The sequence below is a fragment of the Oreochromis niloticus genome, linkage group LG16 (genome assembly GCF_001858045.2).
Source record: "Oreochromis niloticus isolate F11D_XX linkage group LG16, O_niloticus_UMD_NMBU, whole genome shotgun sequence".
NCBI lineage: Eukaryota > Metazoa > Chordata > Actinopteri > Cichliformes > Cichlidae > Oreochromis > Oreochromis niloticus.
In genome coordinates, this window is record NC_031987.2 from 29076793 (window position 1) to 29091714 (window position 14922).

Below are 14922 nucleotides of genomic sequence, written 5' to 3' on the forward strand. Positions count from 1 at the left end.
GGAGATCTTCAAGTTCCTGGGTACCACCATCTCCCAGGATCTGAAGTGGGAGACCAACATCAACTCCATCCTCAAAAAGACCCAGCAGAGGATGTACTTCCTGAGACAACTGGGGAAGTACAGTCTTCCACAGGAGCTGCTGATCCAGTTCTACACTGCAGTCATTCTGTCCTGTGCTCCTCCATCACAGTCTGGTATGGTGCAGCCACTAAACAGGACAGGTGCAGACTGCAGCGGACTGTACGGGCAGCAGAAAGGATCTGCCCTCTGGCAGACGGTACAGAAGCCTGCAGACCAGGACCACCCGACACAGGAACAGTTTCTTTCCCCTCGCCATCTCCCTTCTAAACAGTTGACCTGTCACACTGCTCCCACTGCCAGACTGCAACTGTACCTTATATACATTCTGTAGTATTCATTCCACCTCATTTCATTTCTGTGTTTTATGTATATATGTTTAGATTAGTTATTTATAGTTGGTTTACACAGCTATGTGTATGCATGTGTAACGTATATATAGACACGTGTGTGTGTGGGTGCGTGTGTGTGTGTGTGTGTGTCTGTGTGTGATTTACATTGCTGTGCCACCAAATTCCTTGTATTTGTCTGCACATATACTTGGCCAATAAACACGATTCTGATTCTGATTCTGATTCTGATGAAGACCGATAATTGGCCTACCTGGGGTTGAAAGTCTCGATAAATGCACAGCGTTTCGGCAGGTATACCGGCTTCTGCGAGTGTGACGCTTATTTTGAGCGATGAAAAAATAATAGAATATAATTTTATTTTTATATTTCAATATCACAATAATCTTCCAATTTAGAACTACAAGTTAAAAAAGAACTAACATAAATAAAATACAATTCAGCTAAATACTTCGAATTTATTTTCCCAAACCATGTGGAGCCGCACTATAAGGACTAAAGAGCCGCCTGCGGCTCCGGAGCCGCAGGTTTCCAACCCCTGACTTAGGTGGACAACACTGGCTGACCAGTGGGTGGCAGGGTATGGAGTGACACATCAGTGTCCAATGTAGTGGTTTATGTGCAAGTATACCATCATCACTGATGCAAATACAAGAAAACAGCCTTTGAATAGCCTTCCACTGTAATGAACACTATGCAGGAAAATGTTAAATGTTTCAATGCAGACGAACTAGCTGACAGCCTGAGATCTGTCCTAATAATCTCACAGAGTGGACTAATTAAGTGAGTGTACTTTGAATAAAATGATTTTGTAATGTTGATATGTAAGTTGCAGTCTTACACGCCTCTCTGCAGCTTCTCTCCTCCTGCTACCCCCCCAAAAGCCCATCTCCATTGAGACTGTGTCAGCTCCCAAACAGACAAAAAACAAACTAAAAACCAGCAATAAACAACTTAAACATAAAAAATCAAAAAGAAAGAACAATACAGTATCCACATCTGAACCAAAGTGTAAAACAGTGAAATGTGGATTATTAAATATTAGGTCTCGCTCCTCCAAGTCTCTGTTAGTACATGACTTAATAATTGATCAACAAATCGATTTACTCTGCCTTACAGAAACATGGTTGCAGCAGGATGAGTATGTTAGTTTAAATGAATCAACACCCCCGAGTCATTCTAACTACCAGAAATCTCGAAGCACAGGCCGAGGGGGCGGTGTGGCAGCAATTTTTCACACCAGCCTATTAATTAACAAAAGACCAAGACAGACTTTTAATTCATTTGAAAGCCTGATGCTTAGCCTCGTCCACCCCAGCTGTAAAACTCAGAAACCAGTCTTACTTGTTATCATCTATCGTCCACCTGGGCCTTACACAGAGTTTCTCTCTGATTTCTCAGACTTTTTATCTGATTTAGTGCTCAGCTCAGATAAAATAATTATTGTGGGTGATTTTAACATCCATGTAGATGCTAAAAATGACAGCCTCAACATCGCATTTAATCTGTTATTAGACTCAATTGGCTTCTCTCAAAATGTAAAAGAACCCACCCACCACTTTAATCACACCCTAGATCTTGTTTTAACATATGGCATAGAAACTGAACATTTAACAGTGTTTCCTGAAAACCCTCTGCTGTCTGATCATTTCCTGATAACATTTACATTTACAATAATTGATTACACAGCAGCGGGGAGTAGACTTTATCACAGTAGATGTCTTTCTGAAAGTGCTGTAACTAAGTTTAAGAATATAATCCACCCACTGTTATCATCTTCAATGCCCTGTACCAACATAGAGCAGAGCAGCTATCTGAACGCTACTCCAACAGAGGTCGATTATCTTGTTAATAATTTTACCTCCTCACTACGTACGACTCTGGATACTGTAGCTCCTGTGAAAACTAAGGCCACAAATCCGAAGTACCTGACTCCGTGGTATAATTCTCAAACACGTAGCCTAAAGCAGATAACTCGTAAGCTGGAGAGGAAATGGCGTGTCACAAATTTAGAGGATCATCATTTAGCCTGGAGAAATAGTTTGCTGCTTTATAAGAAAGCCCTCCGCAAAGCCAGAACATCTTACTATTCGTCACTGATTGAAGAAAATAAGAACAACCCCAGGTTTCTCTTCAGCACTGTAGCCAGGCTGACAAAAAGTCAGAGCTCTACTGAGCCAACAATCCCTTTAACGTTAACTAGTAATGACTTCATGAACTTCTTCACAAATAAAATTTTTATCATTAGAGAAAAAATTACCAATAATCATCCCACAGATGTAATATCATCTACAGCTACTTTTAGTACCATCAATGTTAAGTTAGACTCTTTTTCTCCAATTGATCTTTCTGAGTTAACTTCAATAATTACTTCCTCCAAACCATCAGTGTGTCTTTTAGACCCCATTCCTACAAAACTGCTCAAAGAAGTCCTGCCATTAATTAATTCTTCAATCTTAAATATGATCAACCTATCTCTAATAATCTGCTATGTACCACAGGCCTTCAAGGTGGCTGTAGTTAAACCTTTACTCAAAAAGCCATCTCTAGACCCAGCAGTCTTAGCTAATTATAGGCCAATCTCCAACCTTCCTTTCATATCAAAAATCCTTGAAAGAGTAGTTGTCAAACAGCTAACAGATCATCTGCAGAGGAATGGCTTATTTGAAGCGTTTCAGTCAGGTTTCAGAGCTCATCACAGCACAGAAACAGCTTTAGTGAAGGTTACAAATGATCTTCTTATGGCCTCTGACAGTGGACTGATCTCTGTGCTTGTCCTGCTAGACCTCAGTGCTGCGTTCGATACTGTTGACCATAATATCCTATTAGAGCAATTAGAACATGCTGTAGGTATTACAGGTACTGCACTGCAGTGGTTTGTATCATATCTATCTAATAGACTCCAATTTGTACATGTAAATGGAGAGTCCGCTTCACCCACTAAGGTCAATTATGGAGTTCCACAGGGTTCAGTGCTAGGACCAATTCTATTTACATTATACATGCTTCCCCTAGGCAGCATCATTAGAAGACATAGCATAAATTTTCACTGCTATGCAGATGACACGCAGCTCTATCTATCCATGAAGCCAGGTAACACACACCAATTAGTTAAACTGCAGGAATGTCTTAAAGACATAAAGACCTGGATGGCCGCTAACTTTCTGCTCCTTAATTCAGATAAAGCTGAGGTTACTGTACTCGGCCCTGAAAATCTTAGAAATATGGTATCTAAGCAGATTCTTACTCTGGATGGCATTACCTTGGCCTCCAGTAACGCTGTGAGGAACCTTGGAGTCATTTTTGACCAGGATATATCCTTCAACGCACATATTAAACAAACATGTAAGACTGCTTTCTTCCATTTGCGCAACATCTCTAAAATTAGAAATATCCTGTCTCAGAGTGATGCTGAAAAACTAGTTCATGCATTCATTACTTCCAGGCTGGACTACTGTAATTCTTTATTATCAGGATGTCCTAAAAACTCGCTTAAAAGCCTTCAGCTAATCCAAAATGCTGCAGCAAGAGTACTGACAGGGACTAGAAAGAGAGAGCATCTTTCCCCTGTTTTGGCTTCCCTTCATTGGCTTCCTGTTAAATCCAGAATTGAATTCAAAATCCTGCTCCTCACCTACAAGGTCTTAAATAATCAGGCCCCATCTTATCTTAATGACCTTGTAGTACCATATCACCCTATTAGAGCACTTCGCTCTCGCTCTGCAGGCTTACTTGTTGTTCCTAAAGTATTTAAAAGTAGAATGGGAGGGAGAGCCTTCAGTTTTCAGGCCCCTCTTCTGTGGAACCAGCTTCCAGTTTGGATTCGGGAGACAGACACTATCTCTACTTTCAAGATTAGGCTTAAAACTTTCCTTTTTGCTAAAGCATATAGTTAGGGCTGGACCAGGTGACCCTGAATCCTCCCTTAGTTATGCTGCAATAGACGTAGGCTGCCGGGGATTCCCATGATGCATTGAGTTTTTCCTTTCCAGTCACCTTTCTCACTCACTATGTGTTAATAGACCTCTCTGCATCAAATCATATCTATTATTAATCTCTGTCTCTCTTCCACAGCATGTCTTTATCCTGTTTTCCTTCTATCACCCCAACCGGTCGCAGCAGGTGGCCGCCTGCTGTTCTTTCTGTTAAAAGGGAGTTTTTCCTTCCCACTGTCGCCAAAGTGCTTGCTCATAGGGGGTCATATGATTGTTGTGTTTTTCTCTGTATTTATTATTGTGCAATCTACTGTACAATATAAAGCGCCTTGAGGCGACTTTTGTTGTGATTTGGCGCTATATAAATAAAATTGAATTGAATTGAATTGAATTGAATTAATGATATGTAATTTTTAATGATGATATTTCTATGGTCAATTATTGTTTTTATTATTATTGTTATTGTTGTTGTTGTTATTTTTATATAGGCCATTGTCATAGGGCAGCCTCAAGCTGGTTTTCTGTAAAAATGAGTGGGAACAAAACCTAGCACCCCTTCCAAATTGAAGGCCGGTTTCCATATAACGGGGGATCGGCAGAGGCACTTAGGAACTCTAGACAGACTTCTACAGATTTGCAGTCATGGTTTGCAGGATGATATGGCCGACATCTTTCTACCAAGACAGAGCACACACAGCCAATCTCCACTCTCATTGGACTGCCAAGACACTGGAACCTAAACATGTGGAGCAATGTTATATTTGGCGAAGAAATTTTTCTCTTTGAGTGTGTGTGGGAGCAGAAAAAACACTTTGAGAAATTAAAATGTATTTATATTCTTTCTCTTTAGCCTACAGCCCCTCCAGTAATGATGGTCTTCCACTTAATACTAGTCTATGCTCATTGTCAGCAGGCTCACTGTGAAAAGACTCATTGTCAACCATGAGGTATGGTATTGTGTTGGGTGGGAGCTTAAATATGTGTTTTGCGACAGTAACACTGGCCATTAACTGTTTTTTGTGCTCTGCAGAGTAAAAAGAAAACTGCCTGTTGCTCCACAGAGCACACCAGAAAGTCCTCAAATAATGGGAACAAGTTCTTTCCCAGAGCCCCTTTCACAGCTGTCAAGCACCTCTACCCAAACTAAAATATCTAGGGTGAAGCAAGAAGGCGAGGACAAAGAGGATTTAATAGCAGCCTCTGATACCAAGGCCAATCCGAGTGCTGTAAAAAAATGTGCAAAATAATGATGTGATTGCGCTGCAAGTTGACGGTCTAGTCTGGAAACTGGATCAAATAACGAAGGAGATGCACTCACAGGTCAGTAACACTGTGTATAGCTGTCTTTGTTTAAAAAGATTATCATTAAAAGTTTCACCTGTCTGCCTCCCTGTACTACTGCTTGGAGGGTAAGGTGTGAGACAGAGGTCTGGGGGAGTCCAAAATTCCAACTTCTCTCCACCTGCAACTAAATAAGGCATCATGGCTAATTAATTGGACAAACGATTCTCTGTGCTTCTGGGCCCCCTGACTCTCCTCTCCTTCTGTTACAGTGCCCTTGACCTGCCACAGTTTCCCCCATCAAGTTCCCGCACCCAGCCCTCATAGTGTCCCCTCACAGTTCATGTTATTTGCCACTTCCCTCTTAGCTCTGATTCACCTAGTTCATACTTCCTGCTCTGTTTTCAGCCTCTCATAGTTCATGCTCTTAGGTCCTGCTCAGCTTTTATTGATATTGACTCTCCTACAGTCCCTCTTCCCCTCCTTCTCCTTTGGTACCACCAGCTGGACCTTTTGGAGGAGGACAAGTGAATATTCAATTCAGAAGCATCCAGAGGAGGAAGGAGGGGCAGCCATTTCTGGCACATGTATCACTCTTTAGAGAAAAAAAAGCTATCCATAACACGAAATTTAGAGTAATTTTTGTTCCTGCCAATCAGGAACCTATGTGAATGACGTAATTTCCTTGTTACCTGGAAGGAGATGCTGCCAATAGGGATGGGTACCGGTGTCCGGTGCCATGATGGCACCGGTTCTGACATAAACGGTAGTAACCAGACGGAAAAGCAGCGCACATTTCGGTGCTTTATTTCGGTGCTTTTTTTTTCCTGAGCCAATTCTAGCCAGTCATTTTATGTTTCCGAGGATAGTAGGCGGGGCCAGGTACGTAGTTCCTTTAGAGCAGAGCTACAGATTAAAAATGCCCAAGGCGAAGCGGTCAAAAGTCTGGCTGTACTTCACAGCAAAAGATGCAAACTCAGCAGCCTGCAACAAGTGCTTCAAGCTGATACTGTGATACTGTCAAAGGAGGTAACACCTCAAATCTGATGAAACACCTGGCGACGCATAGCGTTTTTTTTTTAAAGCCGAGAAATGCGCCGTGTTTGATAGCTTGCTGCGAGACCTCACACCGTGCACATCTACTGCGGGCGCGGTGCCTGTTATCAGACCCGGAGTTAGCAACATCCCCCAAAAACCCGAAGAGGAGAGTCCTGGTCCCTAGCCCTGTCAGCGTAGCAGAAATGATGACGGATGATGATGGCAGCAGCAGCCATTCTCCTCTGCGTGAGTAGCTTCATGTTGTTTGTGTGTAATTAATGTTGAGTACGCTAACCACATTATTACATTAATGCATGTAAGGTGAACTAGCAAACACCGTCGTAGTTACATGCGGCTGTCTTCTTGTTTGATGGCAGATACTCCCTTCACCCTGGCCAAAAAGGCTAAAATGACCAAAGAAAAAGTGGAAAACAGCTAAACATGAGGTTTTTGGACAAAGTTTGTGTTTTTTCCATTGTTTAAGCACTGCTTCCAGCCAAGAGTGATACCATATATGCCTTATAGCTGCAGAAAAGGCTAACATTGTTATCTTTTTACAAAAAAAACAGCTAAACATGAGAGGGTTCTGGACAAAGTTTGTGTTTTTTCCATTGTTTAAGCACTGCTTCCAGCCAAGAGTGATACCATATGTGCCCTATAGCTGCATAAAAGGCATTGTTATCTTTTTACAAAAAAACAGCTGAACATGAGAGGTTTTTGGACAGAGTTTGTGTTTTTTCCATTGTTTAAGCACTGCTTCCAGCCAAGAGTGAGACCATATATGCCTTATAGCTGCAGAAAAGGCTAAAATTGTTATCTTTTTACCAAAAAAACCAGCTGAACATGAGAGGTTTTTGGACCAATTTTGTGTTCTCCATTCTTTAAGCACCAGTTTGAGCACCGTTTAAGCACCGGCACCATTTCAAAAGTACCGGTTTGGCACCGGTATTGGATAAAACCTAAACGATACCCATCCCTAGGTGCCAATGCATGCGCACTCAAAATTGGACCATGAGCTAGCAAACGTGAACAAATTTGCGCCAGGTTATTCAGCTTTCAATGCCTTCTAGCAAATGATGAATGCAATAACTGTGGGTATGTCGGATTTTTAGAGACGACCTGTGACACCCACATGCAATGGAGCTGTCAACAAATTATGACAGCTATCCTGACTTCAAGTCTTAGATGAACAGTGTGTTGGAAATCAATGTGTGGGTCATGGACATTACCTAATGCTGTGATTCACAGACAGTGGCTCAGGAGCGACAAGTGTCTTACAACACATTATATCTGAGTCAAAGGTTTCAGGTGTTTAAAAACTGGGTCCCAAGAAAAAGATGTTGGTGAAATACTACTTTAATCCAATTTGAGGTACTTCTTTGTGTTCGTGTGTTTTGTTATTTACAACTAATATTAATATTGGGGGGCCAGGAGTGGCAAAATGAATTAAATACTCCATTAAATAATTAAATGTGTCAGTTATTTAAAATTGGAATTAGTGAACTAAATAAAGATTTAAATAATTAATTAAATGCCCATTCATTTCAGTTCAAGCATTTAATAAATTATTTATTTAAAATTTTATTTGATTAATGACATCTTTAATTAATTATAGATTTAATCATTTATTGACACGTTTAATTGATTATTTACCAATGTATTTATTTAATTCATTTTGGCAGTCCTGACCCCTGCTGCTGTCTTCACGAATTAATTTTATCTGTCACCCTCACCCATCAAACCCAGGGGGCGGGGTTAACACTGTTCCTGTCAAAACCATTGCTTTGGCCTGGCCAGCATGACCTGTATATACATGCACAAACTTTATTAAAAGAGATAATGTGATGTGTTTCCATCATGTAGTAACTGTTAGGTTTAAATGTACCAGGACAGTTAGACACTATGAAACACATACAGACTTCAAAATGTTCGACTAATATTTTTATTGTGAATATTGACCAAGATTAAAGTTACAGTGTGCAAAATCTTAATACTAGATGTCAGTACATAGCAGACTGCATTCAGCTCAGTTCTCTGTTCGCACCCCTCCCAGTTCAAATACACAATCCCAGCTAAGGTGGCTTCCATTCATCTGTAGTGAGTGTGTGCTGTCAGTCCGCTGTTTAGCTCAGCAGTACCAATATGTATCGACATCTATGAAGGAAAATGCAAAACTTTGTGGCTGAGTCCAATACATATCCTGAACTTTTCTGTCAATAAGCGCTGCCCTTTTTAGTGACACTTTGAAAGTGGAGCTAACTTTGTTAAATTCAGACTCTTAGCGAATAAACTCTCATACAATGTGAGAATGTAATCAAGTTGTTTATCAGAGGGAAAATGTGATTTTTAGGACACTTGAGTTTAACATTAGCTGTGTCCCAAAACGTAGGCTGCATCCCGGCCTTCGCAGTCTACGTGGGCCGGGTCCTTCAAAGACCGAGAAGGCCGGAAGTGCGAGGCTGTGAAATGGGACGGTCTAGTCTTCAGATTTGCATCACCGGTAGGGCTGGGTATCGTCACTGATTTCTAGAATCGATTTGTTTCCGATTCACAAGGTCCCGAATCGATTTGATCCATGATTCGATTCAATTCGATTCGATTCGATTCAATTCAATTCGATTCGATTCAATTAAATTCGATTTGAATCTAGGAAATTTTGACAGTCAGAAATATTATAATTCAGATCAGTACATTTACATATTTTTGTATCTATAAAAAGGAAGCTGACACACACAAGACTTTATCAAAGGTGTAAGCGTCACAGCAGATGCCTTTGTGTCAAAGTAGCTGAAGATAAAACACAGAAAAACATGAAGGTGGTTTTCCTGACCTGGGATTTTATAAAAATATTCTGCAGTACATCAAAAACGAAAGAAAACCATTAATCAACATATGAAGTTACCTCTGACGTTACAGCGGTTTTATTAGAGACACGGCTAAGCGTTTTGCATTTTGCATAATTTTAAAAAGTTTAAATTTGTTCAGTATTGAAATTAGGTTTTCTTTTCGGAAGTATGTAAAACGAAAAAAAAAACAGCGGCCGACAGCGCTGTAAACAACAGTAGACTTGTGCGTAACAAGCAAGCGAATAATGCAGAAAACAGATTTTTAGACGGGAAACTGTTCTTCAAGTACAGAGAGAGAGAGAGAGCTGTGCATGAAGTGTGATTTTATCGTGGTGGAAGCAAAACAGTAAAAGTCAGAGTGATTTCATGACGATGTTTATGTGAAGCGTAGTTTGGATCTTCTTTTGCTGCTGGTTCAGTCAATATTGTTTGGAGAGAGATAAAATTAACAGCTTTAGAATCAGCGCAAAAAGGGCGTGAACACAAAGCGCGGACCCGCCGACAGATCAGAATCAGCGAGCTGTCGGCTTTCAGCCCCGACCGTGTCCGTGCAGTTGTTGTGCCAGAAAAGTGATTGTCTGCCAGAAAGTGATTGCCGTCCGCGGGACCGCGCGCAGCCGCTTAAAGCTGCAGCGCCCGTCGGGTGAGAAAGGCGACATCTCACTGATTCTGATCCGCGGGTCCGCGCTGTGTGTTTACGTCCTTGTGCAGAATCCGTGTACCTGCTCTCATTTACTGTCTTAGCTGTTTGGTGGTTGTTGAAATTTTGTGAGGTTTCACCTGAGATTCTGGCGTTTCGGGCAAAATAAATTTATATTACAGTTTTTTCTGATTGCTTAAGCACATTTTTTGTAACTATTGGCTATTTTTGCAAAACTCTACACACAAATAAGAAAACCTGTCACCCAATTATCAAAACATTGTAGTTCTCTTGCAAAAGCGAACACAGCTAGATTAACTCTTCACAACTTCATAAAAATGGTGTTTTCGTATCAAACAGTACACACAAGCCATCATCTACTAAGCACACAATGCGCCACCTGCACACTGATGGTATGAATACAAAACACATCTGGCTTTTGCTTTCTCTGTGTACAGATGTCAATTTGAGGTCACACTTTTGTCATAGTGTCATGTAAACATACAAGGATCCAAACTTCAAGTATTGGTGTTTATTCACACTCATCAAAACCAAGACAAAGTCAGAACACAAAATAGGAATTTCACACAAAAAAAGGGGGAAAAAAAGACAATCAGCCTACATCATGTCGTCTTTCTGGGTCCGGCCACAAAATTTCGTCCACATCGCATGCGATATCCTCCAGTCCAAGGCACCGGGGAAAATATCTCCTTGAATGCCATATCCAGGCCTGACATGATGCCTGGTCAATATCTCCACATGCAAGTACACGACTTAGTGTAGAAATGCTTGCACTGTGTATATTTTGAAAGATGGTGTCATTATCAATTATGCGCTGCTGTATTTCGCGCAGTCTTATTGCATTATTGGCAATCACCATGTTCACTATATGGGTCTCTTGCTCTGGAGTGAACATTCTGCCTCTGCCCCCAACATCTGGACGTCTGGCAATTCTGTAAAGTAACAATTTCAGTATTTTTGCATGTATGGTACTGTTGTGTTTCTCATTAGAGTATGGCAGTGCTACAAAGTACTTACCGATTCTCATTTCGAAATGTCCTAATGATGCCTGCTACAGTGTAGCGGCTCAGTTTAGGCTGAACCCGTTGGCCAGCTTCCCTCAGGGTCATCCCATGGTTGATGACATGGTCCACTATTGTAGCTCTGATGTCATCAGTTATTCTGTTTCTTACTCTTCTTACCCTTCCTCTTTCCCCTCCTCGTCCTCTTCTTGCTCCTTCACCTCCACGTCCTCTCCTTCGGCCTCCTCTGATTCTCACTCTTCTCACTCTTGCTGCTCCTTCCATTGTACTCCACATAGACAGCTTACCTGTGGCCTGTTTATAGTGCTTAGGCTGATTGCAAAGTGGACTAATTCTCTAAAACAGTTTTCACATGTGAAAGTGTGCCAGACAGTTGGCAAAATAGTGTTAATGATAGCCATACATGTATATAATTTTTCTAGGAGTGTGTTGGAAATTTGGTAATTGAGTGTAAGCAGTGAATTGTGCCTACAGTTTTGCAAAGTGTGTGTTACAAAATGGCAAACTGAGTGCAAAGCAGTGTTTGTGCTTTTAGTTTTGCAAACTCAGTGAGTGGTTTTGCTATAACTATTAATAGTTTTAGAAATTGTGCTATAAAAATCACAGTTAGGGTTTAAGCATTCAGAAAAAACTGTAAAAAATCGCTTCAGGATTTTAATGAATCGATTTCACGTTATCCAAGCCAGAATCGATTTTAATCGATGAATCGATTATTAAAACCCACCCCTAGTCACCGCTGTGTCGGTGGAGTTTAATAAACTCGGCCGTCTGCTCCTTGCCATCTAAAATATAACAGGACACTGGCGTAAATTTTCGACCGTCTCACACTTCTGTTTAATCAGTTTTCTGTTTGATGTTTATTCAGCTGTGTGAAAATCCCGGAGGAACCCACCCAATGGATTAATAAAGTTTTATTTAATCTAATAATCTAATAACTTTGATCTCAGCCAAACCGATTTACTCCGGAACCAATAAAACACAGAAAAAAGCCAAACAATTACATTTTTAAGTTATCCGAGTGACTTATATATCATGTTTAACCTGAGTAGCGACAGACAGCGGGGGTCTGAAAACGATGAAGCCGTGAGTCTGCTGCTCTCACCGGCTCCAGTGACCATTGAACCCCCGGCTAGCTATCGAGCGGGTGGGTAACAGACGTCTCCGAAAACGTCGGCGCACTTTTGCAAATATGCGATGTCTTGATAAACCAAGCAGATATTCGAAGTTTACACGGCTACTTTCTCGCCTGAAAATATGTTAAAAGTTTATTTTGTGACACAGAAAGATTAATAAGAGTAATATTAAAACTTAGTAGCCGCCACCATTGTTGGAAACTGAAATTGGCTGGCCCGCACTATGAATTCTGGGATATGGTGGGCCGTGAAGGACACACCCGACCCATCCTTCAAATTAGGGGAAATGAAAGACGCATTTGTGGCCACATTTGAAGGAGTCGACAAATTGGGACAGCCTTCTGGCTGTGACGTAATCGGCCTTCAAATGCGGCCTCCGAAGGATGCAGCCTACACTTTGGGACAGCTATTAGCTAATATAGCATTAGCTTATTGCTGTTGTGTTTTAGCCAGCTCATTGTTAGCTGTTTGTAGGTAGTAGGGTCGCATGTCTAATCTGCTAACAATAAGTAATTGTGATGATATCAGGAAAAAATGAACATGTTTATGCACATTTTCATGTGTTAGAGCTCTGACTTGAGCTCAGTAGATTCAGCTGAGGAGAAAGAGGATGACATTTTATCCAGTTATCGCCTTTCCCTCACATTTTTGCTTTTTTAGTGAAGTCAACCAGATGATAAAACATGAGTATGAACCTTCATATCTTGAGTCTGTAGGTGCAGACACAAATTAAAATTTCTCTAGGGTAAATTATTATTATTTTATTATTTTAAATTTCACTAACTTTTGAGGATTTCTCACTTGAACAAACATGTTTTATAGCTCATAAGATGTTTTTTGTGAATCTAATTCTGCAGGGAATTATTTCTATGTTGTTGGAAACAGCATAGAAATATTGGACTGATACCGTTTTTAATCAAACACGTACATTTGGACAGTTGTGGGTCCAACGTACCAAGCAAACTACCCACTAGCCAGTAAGCATTCATCTAGCTGCTCAAATCTGTCTCTCTTAATTCCAACCTGAGCCAACAGAATTATTTAGAAAATGAATTGGTGGGTTTAAACACTTGGATAACACCCGCACCAAATAGATCTTTTTCTTTTCATTCTTGTACTGAAAATTTTGGAGATCTGGTTTTTAATGGCATTTAACTTACAGATAAATATAAGATTTAAGACAGAACACACATAATACCTTAAAGGAGTGGGGCTCTGTGCGGTGAGGCCATTCAAGTTCTCTTGGTGAATGACTGTAAAAATCTGTACAGCATATTTTACATTGATATTTCTCTTCCTGCATTGTAAAGCATGGTAATTTTAGTGTTCAATAAACTTTCAGTCCAATGACCGGCTACGTGGGTTTTATTACAGTTTTTTCTGAATGCTTAAACCCTAACTGTGATTCTTATAGCACAATTTCTAAAATTATTAATACTTATAGCAAAACCACTCACTGAGTTTGCAAAACTAAAAGCACAAACACTGCTTTGCACTCAGTTTGCCATTTTGTAACACACACTTTGCAAACCTGTAGCTACAATCCACTGCACAGCACTCTTTTTGCAGAACTGTGAACACAACTCACTACTTTACACTCAATTTCCAAATGATCAACACACTCCTAGCAAAACTATTGACAGGGGATTTCTTTAAATCACCCTGCCGTTCTTCAGCTGAGACACCTGAGTTAGAAAACACACAAACACTGCAGATTTTCTTTTACTCGCGAGGGCAGCCATGAAACACAGGATCTGCGTCTCATGACTGTCTGCGTCCTTTATTTATACAAGATGTTTCTGTGTGTGTGTGTGTGTGTGTGTACAAAGATAACAGAGTTATTCTCAGAACTCAGAGCTGAGGTTCCCCTTTTCTAAGTCTGTATGTTCCAAAACAGAAAGAGGAAGCTGTAAGTTGTTTATCACAGAAGAGTTCATGTCAAAAGTTATTAGGTAAAAAGTCATGTAGAAATCTGCTTAATGACAATCAATGAAAGGTTACATTTCATGCAGCTGATCACATATATACAATATTCTCTTGACATTCCGCCCTGTTTATCACGAAATGAAATGTACAATTCATCAGTGAGTAACTACTTGTCTTTCACATTCTCAGTTACTACATCATTAGTTACACTTCATCTTCATCTGACAAATAGGAAAAGAAGTCTTCATGATCTTCATTGATTTCAGTACATCTGCGTATGCTGTGAATGATAAACTTATCATCTGTGAAATTACAGCTTTTAAACAAGGAATAACTCAAATAAAGAAAAATAATAAATAAAAAAAATAAATAAAACTCGGCATTAATGCTCGGCATGTGTGAGTAGATGTAATAGTCTTTCTCTGTGGTCTTGTTAAACACGTATCTGTATCAGGCACTTTTCATCCAAGGATGGATGTGATCTTGTGTCATGTCCATTAGGTGTAAGTTGTCGTACGTCCATCTTCTCTGTCTGCCTCGTGGCTCGGCTGCTGTTGGCATCAGCTGGGATCCTGTAAAGGTGAGCTTTCATAGTCAAGGTAAGCAGCAGGGTTCCCCTTCACATTGTTGCACATAGGTCCATCACACCTGC

At 40.5% G+C, this 14922-nt stretch overlaps 1 protein-coding gene across 1 annotated transcript in view; it reads right to left on the reverse strand.

The window, feature by feature from the left end:
* Positions 1-523: 523 nt before the first annotated feature.
* lmln (leishmanolysin-like (metallopeptidase M8 family)) overlaps positions 524-14922 on the reverse strand; it is a 29969-nt gene continuing 15570 nt past the window's right edge. The window contains exon 17 of the mRNA XM_019352861.2: positions 524-560. The gene's annotated coding sequence lies outside the window, so the exon portion shown is untranslated. The remainder of the gene's footprint in view (positions 561-14922) is intronic.